The sequence below is a fragment of the Ochlerotatus camptorhynchus genome, unplaced genomic scaffold (assembly GCF_037179485.1).
Source record: "Ochlerotatus camptorhynchus isolate MF236.1 unplaced genomic scaffold, CSIRO-AGI_Acam_v1.1 ptg000203l, whole genome shotgun sequence".
In the NCBI taxonomy this organism is placed as follows: Eukaryota; Metazoa; Arthropoda; class Insecta; order Diptera; family Culicidae; genus Ochlerotatus; species Ochlerotatus camptorhynchus.
This window is the reverse complement of record NW_027040693.1, coordinates 3446602-3466009: the sequence shown is the minus strand read 5'-3', so window position 1 is coordinate 3466009 and position 19408 is coordinate 3446602. Positions and strand designations below refer to the sequence as shown.

The window sequence follows — 19408 nt, the reverse complement described above, 5'->3', positions numbered from 1 at the left end:
AAAAAAAGTGTTATTCAATCGATTTTAATTCAGCCTTAGTTTGAAAAATTGTTGTACATAGATCACGTTAACCTTTGTTCAGCTTTTGAACATTTAAATCTGGTGATTTTAATCAGCCAAAAGCCTAACAGTTATATAAATTATAAGCTTTTTAAGGCATTAAATAACAGTCTAGTCCAACCCTTGTTCAGCCTTCTAGTGTTATTTAGAAAAAAAATTGAATACCGTTTCATATTTTATATATTTTTATGGGACTGCAGCAAGGTGCTACTAACTAATTGGTTTTACATATTTATATTTTTATTATAAGTCTAAAAATTACCTTTGCATTTCGGGATTCGAACCGACAGTTGCTGATTCAAAGGCATCAATCATACCTACTGGACCACTTAAGCATATGTGTGGCAAAAGGTTTGATCATTAACTTGAAACACGTCAAATTTAAGTTGAATAACAGCAATGCAGAATTGTAAACAACTGTGACAGTAAAACATTCCTCTCATTTTCAAATGTAGTTAACACAATGTGGACATAAGTGCGCGATTTATTTCGATCGTCATGTGGAAGCTGTTTTAGTGCCATAAATGAGTTATATTTTAGGAATTCTGTCTGAAAATGCAGTGCAATATAGCAGTCAAAACACATAAATACAAATGTTAATGCTTCCGACGTCGTCGCAGCCCACTTCTACCTGGAGATATTCCTAAAAAGCTCCTCTACTTTGTCTCTACTGCTGCCGCTGTTTGGGATTAGAAAGGTAGGCAGTGAATTTAGAGGAACTAAAATGCCGAGACGAGTGACACTGACTACATTTAACCAATTAGGCTATCAAAATATTTGTAGTGCATTGCTGCAAGTAGCGTTAAGCTAAAATAAGGCATGTTCAATATTTAGATCAGCTAACTTATTGAGGTTGAATTATGAGGACACTATTAGCTTCACGCACTTCTAATCAACTATATATTCAGCCAGCTGTTAATCAGCTTTGTACACCTTGAATCAACCAATAATCAGCTTCTGTTCTTACTGTTCAGCTTGAATTGTTACTTGGGGAGAATATAATTTTAAGATTTCCTTGGTACAAGTAACTTTGATAGCAATACATGAGCTAGTAATCACGATGATTACAGCACTGTCACGTTCTGTCATGGCAAAAAAATCGATGAGATTTTGAAGAAAATCTCTGTCATCGTTTTCTCATCCGATGATAGTGACAGAAGTATACCTGTAAATATCGCGTGAGATCTTTCATTGAAAATTACATTCGCCAGCCCTGAGCACGGTCGGTGTTGATATTGGTTGGCTCGCAAATTATTTTGCAAAAAATTAAGCGTTTTCGTCGGAAATTGATACCGAAAGTGTATCAAAAGTGCTTCTGAACGTGTTCGCAGTTGGGTATGGTGAAATTAGGTTGATTTTCAGTGGAAATTCCGTATCACAAAATTGTTCACCGAGTTCCTTTCTTTTGCAGTCCGAAGACATTTATTGGATCCGTGTTTTTTGTAACCAGCGGTGTGTAAGTGTGCTTGTGATTTTCATTGCCTACCGGGAGGCATGTTCACCGTGTTCGGATGTTACGCTTTCGACGTGTACTTCTATCGAGAGTCTCATCACCGTGTGCGAGTTTGAACACGATCCTTAGCTGGGGAAAGTGCTGATGCTGTGTCTGCCGCGAGTTTTGGTCGTGATTCAGTGGCCGACGTTGCCGTGAATCAGCGAGTTTACGGCTTGCAAAAGTGCTCGTCTGCTGGTCTCTCGTCAGTGTCGAAGATTGTGAGCAAGCTGAAAGATGCCTCGCTGGATACGCCCAATACTGGACGGGCGGTATCTGGTGGCAGTGAACGGTTCCTGGGGAAAGCACTAGACGCGAACCTCCTCCCAGATGACCAGAACTCCTCCCAGTATTACAACAAAGGTAATTGCTATTATTTTTGCAAACAGTGACAGATAGCAGACATGAAGCTCAAGAGGAGGTGCCGGACAAAGGTGTTATATCCTTGACAAATGATAAGTTACAAATTCGCTGTTGTCGTTGTCGTAGGAACCGTCGTAGTCGCTGTCGTAATCACCGTCGAAGTCACCGTATGCAGTACCGTTAGTATATTTAAAATTAACCATCAACCGCTGAAACTATATGAATTCTCGCGTATTTCTGTTGTTCATTATTCAAATTCGGGAACGTAATTTCAATTGAATAGCTTGTTTAACCAGGGCTTAAACAGTCGTCACGTCGGTCATAGCTTGTTATGATAACCTGAATAATGCGTAAAGAGCAAATCGAAACATTGAACGTCGCGTGAAAATGGAACTTAATGAAGGCCTAAGTACTCTTTCGTAGCTTTTAGTTTTAGGATTTGAAAGATCGTCGGTTGCAGTGGCTTGCTTACTGAGCAGAAAAACGGGCTCCCAGGTCGTTTCATATTAAAAATGTATGGTAAGACCGCTTGTTTATCGTGTATTTTGTAAAACTTTTCGTTGTCGTCGGTGCCGGATTTGAATAGCTATAACAACTTGAGTAACGGTATTATGTGATATGAGGGGCTCGGTGGCCTTAGAGCAACCGTTTTTGCTTACTGAGCAGAACATCATGAGTCTAATCTCAAGCCCATCCACATTCAAGATTCGTCAATTGTTTTATTTGTTAACTTGACTACATGGTAATAACAGCACCTCGATGATTAAAAAGGAGCTCGTCTACCTAGTGGTAAACGTTTTTGCTTACTGGGCAGAAGACCGTGGGTTAAATCCCAAGCTCCTCCGCGTTATATGATCGTTAGGACATCAATTCAGCTTATCGTTTACCAAAACGAACCCTGCTGCAAACCCAACCCTATTACCCAATATCCCAGTGATTCCTAGTGGAAGTGCTGAGGTGTTCTCGGCTTCCATCAAAGCGAGTGTCATGTCAACACATTCCTACCCCTTCCTTTCTTGACCTGTGTTCGGGCGCGGCCGGCGCTGGTATTGCCTAGTTTGAGATCACCAGTTTTTACACATTGAGGATGATTGCTAGTCCCATGCATCGTCTATTGGTTATCTGTGGAATTACAGCTGGTCTGGCAGTAGTAGTAACCGTGGGCGGTCAATCATGCTCATGCTCATAAATTAAAATTTAAAAAGGTTTTACCACTGTCCCGGGTATACCCGGAACAAGTCCGAGTGTGGCCTGCTTACTCATCATGATTTTTATTGGTCTTATATTCGAATTCTCGTGTGATGGGTTTGGCACGTTTTTGAAAATATCTGGTCTCAAGACCCATACTCGCCGAATATGTTCCGGCCTTTGCCAGAAACGTTCAATAACGTTCTATGGGAGCATGGTATATTTAAACTGTTCAATGCTGTGCTAAACTATTGCAGCATAGTCATGGCATTGTATTTTTAGTAAACATAGATGCATTCTATCAAATTGCACATTTATTTTTAAAATCATCCCTCCAACATAAGTGTAAAATCATAAAACTTATAAAATCTTTGAACACTGTTTTCTCATTTCCAGTTTTTTTTTTTCAGATGGGCCTGACTTGCGATTATGGACAGTATAACATGTATGTAATTATCAACAAGAAAAAAAAATCATCAAAATTAGGTACTAACTTAGCTCAGTCGGTAACGGTGCAGCTACAAAGCAAGACCATACTGGAATTGTTCGGGTTGGAAAATTTCTTTACTTCCCTAATATGCCATAAAGCAATAATCTTGAAATGCGAAGAAGAGGTTGAACAATATGAAGCAGAAGAAGGAGGTACTTAAAAAGCGATGAATATGCGGACATATTCCATAAGTATTTCCTGGAAAAGCTCGGACAATTTTACTCACTTTGTGAACGAACCCACTTTTTTGAAAAATTGAGTAGATCTCATCGCCCGTATGTATGATGTATGATGCTCCTTCATATATTCTTGCATTCGTACCTTGCTAGAGACGCCTCAAAAAAGAATACAACTGTAAGAAACCTTCACCAAACTTTCTGTCGAAAACAAGTGAGAACCTTGTGCTCTACTTTCATGCATCTCATGACTTTTTGCTGTTAAAAATCCCTTCGAAACACAGTTCCCATCTCTTAAAAATACATTTATATCCAACGCTACTGAATAGATAAGAAGCCACCGCTCTACAATCTGAAACAAAATTACCATTTCATTTGATATAATTTCCCTTGCATGATTTTCCATTTCCGTCTATTCCGGGAGTTTCTCTTTTTTCCCACGGAAACTCGAAACCGACTGCAGCCCCCAAGAATAGTGTAGAGCACCGTTTTGGCGCCACCAGTTCGATGATGGTGGTGATCTCCATAACGAGGACGATGACAAAGTTGGAAAACATCATAAATTTACAAAAGATGTACTCCATCCATGCCTGCCTCTTTGTCTTCGCCACTATCAAGTTCTCGTCGTTCTGGGTTTTCTTCTTCATTTTTTGTTTTTGGTGAAACAGGATAAATGCCAGTAGCGCTAATTTCGCCATGTCCAATTGTTATATCATCCCCATCAGTCAAAAAGTTGTAGCCTTTCAACGGCAGGCAGTTGTATAGTAAGACCTGCCTGCTGCAGGGCATAATTCAGTTGCAGCAGAAAATAGCCTCGCATGAACACCTGCGACGGAACGGAAGTGGAAGGGGAGCAGAAGGAGGAGGTACGGGAGTGTTCGTGTATTCCTGTTAGCGGGAAGAACTTTCAGGTTGATGACGTCAATCCGACGGCGACGGCGACGGCGACGACGGCGGCGGTGGTGGGAGGACGTCCTGTAGGATCTAGGCCAAACCCTGCATCCCATCTCCATACGTCCCTTCCTTCCTCCCGTTCGGTTGATAAAGTCCAGAAATGAGTTCCTTAGCAGTTGGCCCCGTGTGTGAGAGTTCTTCTTACGTAACTTTTTACCACCACGGACAATATCAGAGCGGAGAGTGAGTGACTCTCGGCACCAACACCACTTGATGTTGGCTCCGATTGCAAGTGGGAGTTGAAGCTAGAAATTTTCCGATCGATTTTTGGCCGTTTTTCCTGATGGCGGCGGTGGCGACGGCACTGGCTGCCACAGCCTGTCGGTGCCAATGGAAAGTTACATAATTCAAAAATAAATTCTGGAGCATGGTTCCCGGTCGGTGCCACAACGTGTGTGCCGTCTCGGGGCTTGGGCTCCGAACTCCGGGGTCTGTTCGGTCACATCCGTTCCATTTCCAGCGGGGCTAGTCATCGTTATCGCACCGCCAAAAATAGAGGGGGTTATAAGTGGTAAAAATATCCTGCTCGGGAAAAAAACGGAAGGGTAGGAACGGTCATAAAGCTGATATGATGGTAGGCTGGATAACTGCCGCCTTTATTGGTATGACCTAACGAGTCGGAGGGGGGAAGAGTTCGGGTACGGGGACGCACATTAATAGAGTCATTTCTCCTTCTTCTTCCTAGGAGCATAGTGGATGGAATACCTCCTATGAATGGGAATGAGGGATGGAGCTGATGACGCCCCACTTTCGTGTGCAAACGACACCGAAGGACAATCGGACGCGAAAAAAAAATTGACAAGGTGGGAGATAGTTGTGCAGATGGAAGACTAATGACGAGGACGACGGCGGCTTGGCGTTTGGGTTTATACATAGTGAGGAAGAGAAATACTTAGCAGCAGTTTCAGCTGAGGTACTTCTTTCCGATTCCCGGAAGGACCAAATGGGAGGGAATGAAATGTTTTCCTTTCAATGTGGTCCCTCCTTTTTTTTGCCTACTTCATATTCTTTTCTGACGATTTGCTTCGCGTCGATAGAAATCGATTGATGGTGCGAGGCTTAGCGAAGCGTCTACTAGGGGTTGAGAACCAATGAATAATAATTTAACAGGTTTCTCCGTCTGTACAATTCGATGGGATGGTGGGATTTCCTCATAAATTTTAGGTTGTAATTGGTTTCCCGGAACGGGTGGAAATCGATTTATGGCGTCTCCCAGGGGACGGGATTTTTTTTTTAATGATAATTTTAGGAGTAGAAGTTTTCTAACTGTTAGACTGGTGGCTATTTGTTTGTGGCTCGGGCTACAGGGATCATTAGGCCTAATGGGACGATGGAGAAGGGGTAGGGTTTCATTTTGATTCATATGAGCCTGTGCAAAAAACGGTAAAGATTTATGAAGGTTTAAACCATGGCCCACTTAGTAATGCAGGGCTGGTAGCGATCACTGTTGATCCATGTTGAAGAATTAAGTGACCAAATAGTGACTTATAGTTGTAAAAATAGTGACTCAAAAGTGACCTAAGAGAAGAAAAGTAGTCGTTATGATGGCAAACCAAATAAATGTTTGATGTTTTCGACTTATTTAAAAAGTATCTCATAAACACATATGTACGATATGAACATTTAAAGCTAAAGATTCAATAGAAAGTTTATGGTCAGGGTGTCTACTAACTGCAAAAACCTGGAAAACCAGGAATCCTCAGGAAATTTCAACTCATGAACCGGGGACCAGCGGAAGGCGTGATCAGAGATGTTATGCCTCAGAACATCCCGGCAGCGCCGACTGGGATTGAACCCAGGCCTGCTGGGGTGAAAGATAATCACACTTACCACTTACCGCTTTTAATAGTTTTCTTACTAAGGATATTTAAAAAAAAACAATAAATTTATTATACAAGCATTAAATTTTTCTCGCACTTTGAAATCTGTAGATCCACAGTGGATTAATCTTTAGTAACAAATTAATTTAAAAAAAAAACAGAGACTTGCAATGTTTTTTTTTTTTGGTTTTGGAACAATAATCTGGAGTCAAATTTCATGAATAGTTTTAAACGCTCGTGGAATTTTACTATAATTTCTAAGGACCTCATTCCAAGGGAGTTCTGGGGAAAAAAATCTTTCAGAAAAACATCAAATGCAATCTGCTTTCAAGGTAATTCTGAGGAGTTTTAGATTTCATGTGAAGCCTAATGGTTTTGAGTAGAATTCCAGTGAATTAAAGTAAATTTTAATGAAAAATCATAGGAATTTGTAAGGAGCACAACTTCTGTGAACTTCAGAGGAAAATTCCAAGGGCGTTCTGAGGATAATTTCATAAATTTTGCAGGAGAAAACGAATCCAGAGCATAAGTCAAGTTGTTCAGTGGATCAAAATCTTATCGTTGGTGAATAGAAGTTCGGAATTTTCTCACTACGCGGTGCTTCTTTCCTTTATTAAACGTCGGTCTCTGTTCCGCAATCTAGTGCCAATCACCGACGGACATCGATTGCCATCCATTGACGGCAATCGAATGTGCAGGAAGGCAGCTTCCACACCTGCGTAGGATATCGCACCCATTCAACACACATACACATGGGCCGGGACCAACGGCTTTACTTCCCTTCCGAAGGAAGACGTGACCAGAGATTTTTATGCCTCAGAAAAATCCCACCGACCTCGGCTGGGATTGAACCCAGACCCATCGGGGAGTTAGAAAGCAGTCACGCTTACCACTACACCACAGGCACCGGCTCACTACGCGGTGCTAGTGTGCTTGAATTTGTGATTTCCTTGTTCGTGTTATATCTTGAAATCTTTGTCACCTAGAAAGTTGCTGTCTTCGGGGAAGTTGTTCAGTGAATCAAGACCTAATAATTGATATACAGAAGTTCGGAGTTTTCTCACAACGCGGTGCTACTGTGCTTGAATTTGTAATTTCCTTATTTATTTCATATTCTGAAATAATTTCCATCTAGGAAATTGTTGTCTCCGGCAAAGCTTTTCAGTGGACTAAGACCTCATGGTTGGTGGACAGAAGTTCGGTATTTTTTTCACTACGCGGCGCTAGTGTGCATTAGCGTGATGCAAAATTTGAAATTTTCACTCCACAATACTTAAACGATTTCAAATCGGATTCTGACTAACTTCTCAAAATTTGAAACCATTTGGTGAGAAACTGAGATGGCACAAACCATTTGAAGTTTGTATGGGAATTACTATGGTAAAATCAAGATTTTTGTTCATGTCTATCTAATAATTCACCATATCGGTCTGCTTCACTCTACTTGTAGGAAATTTTCCCAGCTACAACTTTGCTCAAGACCACTTTTTGATTAAATGCAAGAATCGTAAGTTATCAATGGTTCGATGCGCTGATGTCTTATGATCATGCTCAATCAACTGCTCAGCAGGCAACATTGGTGTTTCTGGGGCGTTGAATAGGACACAACAATCATGGCTACTATGTCACACTGCAAAATACAGTGTTGCCTACAGGGCAGCTGCTTGATCATGTCATAAGTTTACCAATCTCTTAAATATTTAATAACTTTTTCCTGTCTCGTTTTACATAGAAACAATCTTCAGCAAACTTGTAGCTGAGAAAATTTTCTATAAGAATAGCTATCGAACTGTTTCGCAGCTCAATATGGAAAAAAAATTAGAAGGCAATGAACAAAAAGTTGAGATTTCCCATGGTATTTACATGTAAACTTCAAATGGCTTGTGCGAAGTCTGTTTCTAACCAAATGAGTTGTAACTTTGGGAGGCTAATCAGGACCCGATTTGAAACCATTTAAGCACTGTGGAGCGAAAAAGTCAAATTTTGCATCAGTCTAGTGTGCTTGAATTTGTGATTCCCTAGTTTATGTTATATCTTGAAATCCATGCCATCTAGAAAGTTGCTGTCTTTGGTGAAGTTGTTCATTGGATCAAGATCTAATGATTGGTGGACAGAAGTTCGGAATTCTCTCACTATGCGGCGCTAGTGTGCTTGAATTTGCGATTCCCTAGTTTATGTTATATCTTGAAATCTTTGCCATCTAGAAAGTTCAGTGGATCAAGACCTAATAGTTGGTGAACAGAAGTTTGGAATTTTCTCACTACACAAATCACTATTTGTGGAGTTAATACAGGAGCCCCTTTGGATACGGTTGTGTTTTAAGTTCGTTCTCTGTTTTGTGCGTGCGTTCGCTTTCATAGTTTTCGGCTACATTTCCCGGATTAGCGCTGGCACTCTGCCTCCCTGATGGTTATAAGTGTGTGATTGGTGGTTTTCTCGCTTTCCGAGAAGTTTTAGAATCGAGAAAGAAAACATGATTCATCGTGTTTGCAAGCATCAGAAGATTTGGCGCTATCTCCGTTGTTTGATTTTTTCTCCCGGGCCAGAAATTTGTGGCATCGCGAGTGATAATTTTAATTTCAGCTTATTTAAGCGGTGATGATGTTGGGGTTTTGTTTTCGCTGGCGCTGATTTTATGTGTTTCCGCACATCTTTTAATTGCCAAAAGTCATAAAAAGTCAAAAAAATATAAGTTTTCGCGTGTGGATAAGTGTAAATAAAGGTCTATCACGTTTTAAGAAGTTTTTTCAGTGATATTGTAATTAACGTGAAAAGAGTTTTGAACAGTTTTGTGTCAGCGAGTGCAAATTAATCTCCACGACTATCGACCGTCCTCAGAAGTGGCCCCCCCAAAGGGCATCAGTGTTTTTATCACACATGGCTGGAGTACATTGGATCATTCGGGTGAGACGGTTCCTTTTTGTTTGTTTAATTTTATTTTAAACAGGATTAGAATTTCAATTTAGGAGCTCGGCTAGCTTGGCGGCTGCCGTTTTTGCTTACTGAGTAGAAGATCGTGGGCATGCTTGGCATACACAGTTTTGGTCACGAACTGCTCGTTTGCTGATAGCTTTGCACACGGTTGACGAAACATAGTTCTTTTTGAAGCGGTAGATAGAATAGAGTTTAAGCCTGTTATAGATACTTGAAAGTATGTAGATATTAATTCTATTAATAAACTGTATTTATTTTTGCGTTGTAAACATGAAGTGAGAAATGCTCGCTGCACATCTCGGACTTTAAGTGTAAAAATTCATTGGTGTTGATTCAAATGTTAAGATTTACCTACTCTTTGCATATCTATAGTAGGCTGTGATCCTAATCTATCAATTGCTTTAAAGAAAAGCAAATTTCGACAACTGAGTGGAGAGTTGTTAGTGGATGATCGGTTGGTGTGTACGACTGTGCATGCCAAGCATGAACAGAACAAAACAATCATTATGGTCGCATCGCCTGCTTAAGCGAATCCTGACCCATCTCGTACCAAACTATCCAACTTCGTAGCATTTATGGGGGCGTCGGTGTGTCGCTGGCCTCCCGTTAAGTAGATGCTACATCAACAATATCCTTCCTTTCCCCGTAACGGAGAAGATGGGCGTGACCGGCAATGGTAATTGGCATGCTTTTCCTGTTCTGAACTTTGATTGGAGAACTATAAGCTCCCAAATAGATTTCGTTAAGCAATCAGAATAAGAACGTTAAAGTTGATACATGACAGTTGCCAGTATGTAATCTACGAATTACTCCGTTGCACACGCAACGCACGCAACGCAAAACGAATCCAGAGCATAAGTCCTTGGAAATTTGTTGACAATACTAAAAGGAGGATTACAATTAAATCTGAGAATAACCCCAAAACTTCTTCAAAGGAATTCGGAGAATAAATTCAGGAGAGGGAATTCCTAGGAAAACTAAAAGATAATTGAATTCGAAGGAAAGCTTCATCGAAATTTTGAGGAAGTCTACGTGGAATATGAAATGAACTATTATGAGGTCTTCAGAACTACTTGAAAGAACCTTTAGCAACTCGACAAGGGTACCCGGGTTCACACAAATTTAAATACTTGCTACTACGGCGGATGTTGGCCGAGCACCATTGGATTCTAAGACGTATCCTCTTTCTGAACATTGCAAACAATGTTCATCCAGAATCGTCTGGTACCCGGAAATCCGGATTTCCTGTAGAAGAATTTTCTTGCCACTTTGGCTAGAATTTCGAAGGAATCGATATCAAAGTATCAGAATCTCCTTCAAGAAACAATTTCAGCTCGCTTGAGGAACAGTTTAAAGTTCTTCCCCGGTAGGGCCTCTAGTGGCCATAGAAGTGTTTGTGAAGCAACCTCTACAATATGAGTATCAAAATTCATGACTTTACAGCAGGAGACTGTTTATCATAATTTTGTGATCATCTGATGGAATGATGAATTTTGATAACCATATTGCAGGGGTTTCTTCCCATGCACTTCTATGCCCACTATAGGCCCTACGGAAACCTGCTCCGGAATGGCCGTTTCGGTGACAATCCGCCAGATGACCACAATATAAGGATAAACAATCTCTTGCTGTAAATTCATGAATTTTGATACCCATATTGTAGGGGTTTCTTCCCATGCGCTTCTATGGCCACTAGAGGCCCTACGTGAACCTGCTCCGGAATGGCCGTTTCGGGAACAATCCGTCAGATGACCACAATATAAGGATAAACAGTCTTTTGCTGTAAATTCATTAATTTTGAAACCCATATTGTACGGGTTTCTTCCCAAACACTTCTATGGCCACTGGAGGCTCTAAGGGAACCTGTCCCAGAATGGCCGTTCTGGGGACAATCCGTCAGATTACCACAATATAAGGATAAACAGTATCTTGCTGTAAATTCATGAATTTTGATACCCATATTGTAGGGGTTACTTCCCATGGACTTCTATGGCCACTACAGGCCCTACGAGAACCTGTTCCAGAATGGCCGTTCTGGTGACAATCCGTCAGATGACAACAATATAAGGATAAACAGTCTCTTGCTGTAAATTAATGAATTTTGATACCCATATTGTAGGGGTTCCTTCCCAAACACTTCTATGGCCACTAGAGGCCCTAAGGGAACCTGTTCCAGAATGGCCGTTTCGGGGACAATTCGTCAGATGACCACAATATAAGAATAAACAGTTTCTTGCTGTAAATTCATGAATTTTGATACCCATATTGCAGGGGTTTCTTCCCATGCACTTCTATGGCCACTACAGGCCCTACGGGAACCTGTTCTGGAATGGCCGTTCTGGGGACAATCCGTAAGATGACCACAAAATAAGGATAAACAGTCTCTTGCTGTACATTAATTAATTTTGATACCCATATTGCAGGGGTTTCTTCCTAAACACTTCTATGGCCACTTGAGGCCCTAAGGGAACCTGTTCCAGAATGGCCGTTCTGGGGACAATCCGTCAGATGACCACAATATAAGGATAAACAATCTCTTGCTGTAAATTCATGAATTTTGATACCCATATTGTAGGGGTTTCTTCCCAAACACTTCTATGGCCACTAGAGGTCCTAAGGGAACCTGTTCCAGAATGGCCGTTCTGGGGACAATCCGTCAGATGACCACAATATAAGGATAAACAATCTCTTGCTGTAAATTCATGAATTTTGATACCCATATTGCAGGGGTTTCTTCCCATGCACTTCTATGGTCAATAGAGGCTCTACGGGAACCTGCTCCGGAATGGCCGTTTCGGGGACAATCCGTCAGATGACCACAATATAAGGATAAATAGTCTCTTGCTGTAAATTCATTAATTTTGAAGCCCATATTGTAGGGGTTTCTTCCCATGCACTTCTATGACCACTAGAGGCCCTACGAAATGCTTAGTTCTGGAATATTATACAGGAAATCCGGATGGACATTGGTGGCAATTTCCAGAAAGATGATAAGTTTTTGAATCCGATGAAGCCAAAAGATTGAAAATCGGTTAAAATTGACCGCAGTAGCAAGCAATTCAATTTTGTCGGTACCCGAGTATCCTTGTCGAGCTCCTAAAGGGTTAAAAATTTCAGGATCCCTCCCTTTCAAAGTCCCTTGCTGCAATATGAAATCTTTTTTCATGAAAAGGTGTCTCTTCATGAGTCTAAGCTGTCACTGAATTCTGGTTTCCTGTCGTGAAAATAACTGCATAATTTCTTAACAAGAAATCTGAAAAAGTACCCGTGTACCCTGTCAATCGCATAGGTTCAACAATTCGCTGAAGTTCTCTAAACTTCTTTAAAATTTATATGCCTTCTATAATGTTAACGGAACTGCTCTGAGGTTCTCTGTACTTTTCTGAAATTCTCAAAACTTCTCTTAAGTTTTTGCAGTTCTCATTAAGCTTGTTGTACTGCACTGAATTTAAATGAAAAAAAAAAAAACTAGTGTAAATCAGAATTCGTGCGTATCTGGGAGAATTCGTGCGTATCTTCCAGGAGAAAACAAAATATTAAATTCAAAGTTGGTTGGAAATGCTATCTAACACGAAGCTTTAAAGTGATAATTTATTAGCTAGAGAAAGGTCTGAAAAGGGTATGTAGATAGTTCCGCTAGGGTACGGCTGTATGAAAATTGAATAGAAGTTGAAAATGAGTGAAAGGCGATGAATGCGACAGTACACGGCGAATGAGAACGACTCAAATTTGAGTTTAGTTCACTCATAATCGCCAAAAGTGCAGGAGCTCAGTGATGAGTAAAATTTGTCTCATGGTTTCCTGTGAAAAACCTAAAAAATCTGCCGGAAAATGAGGAAATTGACGAAAATTTTATTCAGTGAATCCAATCTTTACTTTTCTCAAATTCGGGAATTTTTCCCTCCTGGAAAAAGCTGGGAAAACCTGAGGCAAATTAACTCATCGCTGAGTTCCTGCACTTTTGGCGATTATGAGTGAACTAAACTCAAATTTGAGTCGTTCCCATTCGCCGTGTACTATCTTTTGAACTGAAAAATTCGGAAGCTTACTGAATTTATGTGAAGGTCTCTTTTTATGGGTAATTTTTTACGTGTCCAGAGCGTATCTGCATTTCTTCCAACTCCTGTGAAGTCAAAACAAAATTATGCCGTGTTCCAATCAGTGGATTTCCACTTAAGTTTGGCAGATGGAAAATTGTCAAATAACTCTTTTATTCCTGCGGAATTCATTTTTTTCACCTGGAATTAACTTCGACAACCATTTAATTGAGAACCGGTCAATCAACAACAGAGATACTTTCAAACATTTTAATTCCCCTTCTTCGAAGTGTAATTTTTAAATGAAAATTAACCAATTGAAAAACAGTCTAAGAACATCGACGATTTGGTATGTACGTTGTATTCAGGGATAGCTCGAATTCGTCCGGATCTCCCTGATCACCTCTAAAGTTCTTTAATCTCCTCCGAAGTTTTCTGAAGATTTCTGATGTTCGTTGGACCTCGTTGAAGTTTTATAGCAGGTAATTGAGATCAACCAGCATTAAGAAGCAGCGTGAAATAGTTAATTATTCCTCGAAATTCAGGTGAAACTAAGTTTAGTTAAACTTCCTTCACACAAAAGCTTCAATTTTTATCCCCCTTTCTGATGATCTTCTACCGAACAACAACGAACTATACAGAGTTTTCTAATCCCTTTTATCCACAAAATAATAGTGGTAATTGCACAATTTAGTACTGAAGGACAAACCCACAGGCGGATGGTCAACTGTACACAGACACACAGACAGACAAACAAACCTGACAAACACGCCTAGATCACTGTGGAATTCCGCGCTCGGAAGTGTGATAAACGATCTGACAATGAGAGCGCGTGAATAGTTATTAGTTAATTTACATTATCTCATAGTGCAAATATAAACTACCTTCCTGGCTTGTGCCGAGCCAGTCGTCGTCGTCGTCGTCATCAACCTACACAACCAGCACTAATAAATTGATTAACAGCTCCATTAATGCACAAACACACACATACACCAACAAACGTGTACGATGCCTTTGCTCCAGACAGCTATAGCTATACTTGCCACATGATTAGGCAAGGCGAGCGAACCAGTCTAATTGGAATGGATATTGGAATTAGCATAGAATATGGACATCTCTGGATCTAGATCTACGGCAAACGGACTGCCATCATCGCCGCACAATACGTAATTCCACGTATCCGGCGCAAGTTTTCTGCGCGAACCCCTCCGGCTTAGTGGTTGAGCGATGAGCAGCGAAAAAAAAAGAGCATAATGATTTCGATTAGCGAAGAGACTCCGGAGAAACACTACATACTGTGCTGTGCCGCACTGCCCGAAACGCACCGCAATTGGCCATTTCCGGTCACGACGGCCAACGACGACGACGGCGACGACGACGAGAACCAAATTCGTCCGCCTTCGCACGGCAGCAGCGACAGCCGTGTCAAGATCATCCCTTGGCCACATCTCCTGCTCGCCTCGGGATCATTTGAGACAATTTAATGCTAGATTTTATCAATTTACATGCGCATCGTTTCTTATCAAACCTCGTTTAGGTAGCTCGACCGGTTGGAACTTTGTACGGCTTAGAGCGAGAAATGGACGACTTGCTAGGGCCTGCGGTATTAGATCTGGTGCTGCGCGAGTTCCTGTATATACTTTCGCGCTACTACTCTGATGATGATGATGATGATGATGTCGTTATGATTATATTGATGATACGGTGATAATAGATGGAGCAAGTAAGTTGTGACGTGTTTACACTGGCAATTGGCGAGATTTTGCAGTGGAAAATTTTGTGTATAGGTTTTGCCGCGCCGTGGATTGCTTTAGAAATTAGCAGAGGTATTTGTTCTGATCGGATTCCAGTGCAAATTGGATGGCAATGGAAATGGGCGGTAAGATCTTGATCAACATTATGCTCCTCTGCTTTGGCTATCTCTTCCCAATGGGTACTTTACTCCTGTTTTGATGGCTGTACCTTTTACCTTCAGTTTCCACTTCAGAATTGCCCAGTAGTTTTCAATGGGCCTGAACTTTGGGCGGATTTAGGGTTTTCGGAACAAACTGGATTCCGTTGTCATTGGACCATTGTTGTAGTTCCTGGCTGCAGTGACAACTCGGAAGATCCGGCAAAAATGTCACCCGACCATCATGTGACTGGATGAAGGGCATAATTCGTTTCTGGAAACGTTCGGTTTTCATCATTTCCTCAGTGACGAAAACCTTTGTCTCTTGCCGCAGGTGCAAATTCCGTGCCAGATCATATATTTGCGAGCGAATTTAACCGCAAAAGCAAATTTGAATCTGCCAAGGACACCTCCTCGAGCCTTTGCCTAGTAAAATTTCGGTCCTGGAAGCTGTCCGAAGTCGGCCTTTGCATAGGTTTTATCATCCATAAGCATGCATCCACCGGACTTGGTCAGCAGGTTGCCATACAGCTTTCGAGCATGGATTCTAGCTACGGTATTCTACTTGAGTGATCGATTTAGTTTTCTACTGCTGCGGTATGCCTGTAAGCTTTCACTGACTGTACTACGGACGGCATCATACTTTTTACTCAAATCGTGATCGGACATACGTGAGTTGCTTGTGATGAACCTTACGACCTTCCAATGGAGCTGATGGTTGGCAGTTCCACTCCGGCGTTTACTTTGACGCTTCCTATTCGTTGTCAATGTTTCCCTGTACGTTTTGAGCTTAGACACGGACCACGAAGCTTCCGAAAACGTTCACTAGGAGCGCTGTAATAAGCGACTTTTTAGAGACTTGGTCACTTTTTTTTCAAGCCAGTCACTAAAAAGTCTCTTTGGCCTTAAACAAGTCACTTTTTCTTGTAATCAGTCACTATTGTGCGTGAATTTATTTCAAGATTGATCATTCTTTGCTTCGTGACGTTTAATCGGCTTTCTCTATGTACAGGTCCACTCAATTTTCTAAATAAAATTACCTGAGTTTTCCAAGTAAGCAAGTCCAAGATCTAAAAATATTCTATGTCTTGAAGTTTCGTATTCCATGTACAAGTTCAAGATATTGAAAATTTTCAAAGTTCCAGAATTAACTTCACAACAATTGTAGCAACTTTGGAGAAGTTCTGAGAAATTCAGTTAAGCTCCATAAACAAACTGTGGGAACATAAGGGAAGTTAACACGCTGAAAATAAATCGAACTTACTGGAACGGTTCTTTTAGCATTCGAAAAGTTTCAGAAACTTTTATGAAGTTCCTAGAATTTCAAAGAACTTCACAGGCGTCATGCGAACTTGAGAAATATAGAAAACTTGAAATTTTTTAAGAAGTTCTAAGCACCTCAGAAAAGCTAGGCTTAGAGATCTTTGAGGAATTTTAGATCATAAGAGCAGTTCCCGTAACTTTAGTCCAGACTTTTAGAGCACTTTAAAGATCTATAATCGCAAATTTAGAAAAATTCAGGATAGTTCGATGATGTACTGAAAAAAATCGAGAACCCTTAAGATGTTCCGAGAATTTCAGGGAAGTACGGAGACCTTCAGAGAATTTATGAAAACTTCAGAAATATTTCAGGAAGTTCATAGAAGTCCAGAGAATTTCAGAGAAATTTACGGGTGTCTACAGGAACTCTATTTATTGCCGAGCAGAACCGAGATTTTCAATAGAATTGAGAACTTTAGGGAAGCTTCGAGAACATCAAGACAGATCAGAGAATCAAAAGGCAGTTCAAATAATTTCAAGGAAATATTAGAAACCTTAAAGATGTTTCGAGAAACTCAGGGAATTTCTGGAAACTTCAGCAAAGCTCCGATAGAATTTCTGGAACGTGATAAAAAATTATATGAACATCCGGAAAATGTGAGAGTATTTTAAGAACTTAAAAAAAATGCGAAAATTTTGCTTAGTTGATTAGAGAACATCAACTAAGCAAATCTAATTAAAAAATATTGCGAGAACTTTTAGCAAGCAGCGATATCTTCAAGAAATTCCAGAGAACTTCTAATAAATTTAGATATTTTAGGATAGTTTCATGATATTCAGCGAAGTTCCGAGTACTTCGAGGAAGATAAGATAGCTTCAGAATAATCCCATTAAATTAAGCAAATTTGTAGCGACTTACAAGGAGTTCCGTGAAACTATGAGGTATTCCAAGAATTGCATGATTGATCCGAAAACGTCAGAAGCGTCAGATAATTATGAATATATATACATATATCAGAAAATTTACCGGATTATTAAACAAATTTAGAGAACTTCAAGTAAGCATAGATAAGTTCAGGGAAAATTAGTGAGCGTTTATAATGGTTATAATACTTTAAAAAAATGTCGAAACTTCAAGGAAAATCAATTCAGTAAAGTTGCGGGTTATCTAAAAAAAAATACTGGTAAATTCAAGGTAGTCTAGAGATCTTAAAAGAAATTCAGTAATCGTTTAGGCAGTTTCAATAGCACCAGGAAACTCTAGACAATTGAAGAAGTTTTAAATTAGTGTCGATAATTTAATGAATTTCATTATAATTCCATAAAACTTGCGGGAGCACAACAATTCCATAAATTTAGAAAAATTTCAGAAACTTCACAGAAGGACAGTGGTCTTCAGAAACTCAATTTTGGCATGTGGATACATTGCACAATGGTCCCAAAGCCGTATTTAGGAAGACAAAAATGTTTGCGCTAAAACCGTTGATTTTAGGCATATGGTGTCTTCCGGAAAGTTTCTTCATATTTTTTGGTCATTTTTTTATGTTAGTGAAATTAGGGTGGTCCATAAAATTGGTGAATTGAAAATGTAATTTTTTATTATTATGTAAGATAGACCAGTGCAATGTTCTAGAAAGTTGCAGAACAATCAATTTGGGGCACCTTTGCTGAAGCCACCAAAGTCCCATCCCTTACAAGCAAGTTAGGGTGGCCCCTGAAAAATTGGTTTTCTATGCATATCTTTTCATACGTTCATTTCTCGGAAAACAAATGTTCAAGACACTTTTAGAACTTTCAATGGCAAATAATTTTGCTGAAGCTACTAAGTAGCTATGTTTTTTTATTGGAAAGTTAAAGGCGATTTTTTTCAAAAAGCTTACCTTTTTCAATTGTCAATATCGAACCGAACCGATTTTCAAGTTGTTAATTCCATTTGAAAGATCATTATTTTGTTCATTTACGGTGGGAAAACTGCGAGAGCGGTTTTTGTTTAAAGCATTTAATTTAATTTAAAAAACTTTGTTCTAGACACTTTCAGAACTTTTGATGGCGTGAAATTTTGCCGAAGCAATTAAGATACTATCTCCTTTGTTTGAAGAGTTATGGCAGTTTTTTGCATAAAAATATGATTTTTTTTTAAATTAAATTAAATGCTTTAAACGAAAATCGCTCTCGCAGTTTTCCCACCGTAAATGAACAAAATAATGATCTTTCCAATGGAATTAAAAACTTGAAAATCGGTTTGCTCCTTCTAGAGATATTGACAGTTGAAAAAGGCCAGTTTTTTTTTGAAGAAAATCGCCTTTAACTTTCCAATAAAAAAAGATAGCAACTTGGTTGCTTAAGCAAAAATATTTGCCATTGAAAGTTCTAAAAGTGTCTAGAACATTTGTTTTCCGAGAAATGAACGTATGAAAATATATTCATAGAAAACCAATTTTTCAGGGGCCACCCTAACTTGCTTGTTTAAGAAAATCATAACTCATGAACCATAAGTGATGGAAGTTTGGTGGCGAGAGCAAAGGTGCCGCAAATTGATTGTTCTGCAACTTTTTAGAATATTGTCTATCTGGTCTATCTCACATGATAAAAAAGTTCCCATTTTCAATTCTCCAATTTTATGGACCACCTTAGTTTCACTAACATAAAAAAATTGGCCAAAAATATGAAGAAACTTTCCCCAAGACACCATATGCCTAAAATCAACGGTTTTAGCGCAAACATTTTTGTCTTCCTAAATACG

At 39.8% G+C, this 19408-nt stretch overlaps 1 protein-coding gene across 7 annotated transcripts in view; it reads right to left on the bottom strand.

The window, feature by feature from the left end:
• Nucleotides 1–19408, bottom strand: part of Atpalpha (sodium/potassium-transporting ATPase subunit alpha) — a 216242-nt gene that overhangs the window by 99746 nt on the left and 97088 nt on the right. The window lies entirely within an intron of this gene.